The 2,052-nt window shown below is 42.2% G+C and overlaps 1 protein-coding gene across 1 annotated transcript in view; it reads left to right on the forward strand.

The window, feature by feature from the left end:
* The first annotated feature begins 1,742 nt into the window (after positions 1 to 1,742).
* The window catches only part of tesk1 (testis associated actin remodelling kinase 1), a 27,049-nt gene continuing 26,739 nt past the window's right edge, over positions 1,743 to 2,052 (forward strand). Inside the window, exon 1 of the mRNA XM_035675322.1 lies at positions 1,743 to 1,966. The gene's annotated coding sequence lies outside the window, so the exon portion shown is untranslated. The remainder of the gene's footprint in view (positions 1,967 to 2,052) is intronic.

Raw genomic sequence — 2,052 nt, forward strand, 5'->3', positions numbered from 1 at the left:
GTTACTTGAGTGATCGGTCTATAAAGACAACAGAAAGCCATCAAAGGAAAATCTCCATCCGACAATATAAAGCCCCTCTAGGTGAGTAACCCTCAGACTGGTCAGAAAGGTCAGCGGGGGTCGACATAATCCCCCCTGTCACACACCTACACACACACACACACGCATGAATGCTTGCACATAATCCCCACACACATGCTCACTGATGCCCAAATATAACAGTCAGTGTGATAAATAAGTGATCAGCAGCACTAAATAATAAATACATATTATTATCGGCGACAATGGTGTGACTTTAGTGTCTTTTTTCCCCTCTGGCTTTAGGACAGAGCCAATAAAACCGACTGATAAATAATGCAGATCTGATGTCGGCTCAGGAGGACACGAACCTCCTCCTGAGCCGCTCGGAGAGAATCACACACCTCCAGCTGAATGTGTCAACGGTGTGTCAGTATGTAGCTGCGAGGTGTGAGATGGCTGCACGCTGTATGACACTTTCTTTTATGGCTGTGTAAAAAGCATTAATGTCAATATCCACGAGTCAGGATCAACTTTATGTCTTTTATTCTAACCTGAATTATATTATTCTGGTCCACTTAATGTCCCTTATTATGTTCTCCATTTGACTGTATAATTGCTTATTCCAATGTGCCTCCTTAAAGTGCTCTGTATAAAACTATTATTATGTCTCGCAGCCATTAAAAGTGCTTCATCTGAACTCTACTGAGTGTCTGCATGAAATATATTAGAGCTGCATTTGTGGAACAAGCCAATTTGGACTAATTCCAGCCAACACATCCCAGCTGGACTATCCATTTATTTGTTATACTCTCTTTTAATAACCACCTTACTGTTTCCCATCAGGCTAATTTACTTTATTTCAACTAGAAAGTGTCCACTCAGCTGATTCATAGAAAGTCAGGTGGAGAGTTAAAAGTCCTTTTATTGTGTTTTTGGTCTCAGCCCTCCAATCAATTTAATAAATACCACTTTAGCTGGACTACATTTATCCACAAGACATCATGTCTGTGCTCAGATTGCTTATTTTTTATTAATTTTACAATCTTAAGGAGTAATGTTAATATCATGTTAATCCCTCAGATTTATTTTGTGACCAAATAGAGCAAAATTGAGCATCTCGACCCTTTAACCGAGGCTGGACCACTGCATGCATCTTATTTTAATAATCATACATTTGTTAGGAAACTGCAATATCAACTGAGGCAGGTCCTGCATTGTGTGTTGGGGCCCTCAGTCACAATGTAGGGCAATTAAAACAAATGAATAATATAGTTATTGTGCTTATGTGGTACACAGTCCTAATTAAAGTTGTGTTTAATCAAAGTAAAACTAAAGTAATTATGCATATTATGATGTGATGGTCAACAGGGGCCCCCAGACCACTAAAGATCATAATGTACATCCTCCTGGAGACTAAATCCTGAGATGATGTAATCAATAATACATAATAGTATCTATATAGGGGCTCTGCATTCAGTAAACTGTGATTATATTTGGCACAAATACGACATTTTTCTGGTTAAATCCATGCTGTGGCCCCTTTTGATGGGGAGAGTTTGGGTTCTGTGGCACAACCAAACTTAAAGGTGAGAGCTGTGCCAGTGCAAAGCGCCCCCACAGGTGCATTTTTGCGGTGATCACGTGTGGACCCGCCCCGCCTTCCCGCCTCCAATAAAGCAAAAGTCACCGCTCTTCTTCCTTCATGCTACCAAACCCACACACACACATACACACACAGCGAGGCAGGCGCAGAGGAGCGGCGGCAACAGCGGGGACGTAAAACGAAACCTCTGAAGCCCGTGTGTGTGCGTGAGTGTGAGTGTGTGAAGATGATTAATTAGTAAAAATAAAGCTCTCAGTAACTGGACGCCGCAGCTGATGTGAGCTCGGTGCTCAGCAGAGGACACCGGCGCATGTGGCGGTTATGTTTTTAAGAGAAGGCCAGGTGAGTCCGATCCTCTCGGCGCAGTTGTGCGTCAGCGTTTTTTGAACCGTGAAGCTGATATAAAGGCTGTGTGTGTGTATATATAT

The sequence above is a fragment of the Morone saxatilis genome, unplaced genomic scaffold, assembly GCF_004916995.1.
Source record: "Morone saxatilis isolate NCDOM2014 unplaced genomic scaffold, NCSU_SB_2.0 Contig4, whole genome shotgun sequence".
NCBI classification, from domain to species: Eukaryota; Metazoa; Chordata; class Actinopteri; family Moronidae; genus Morone; species Morone saxatilis.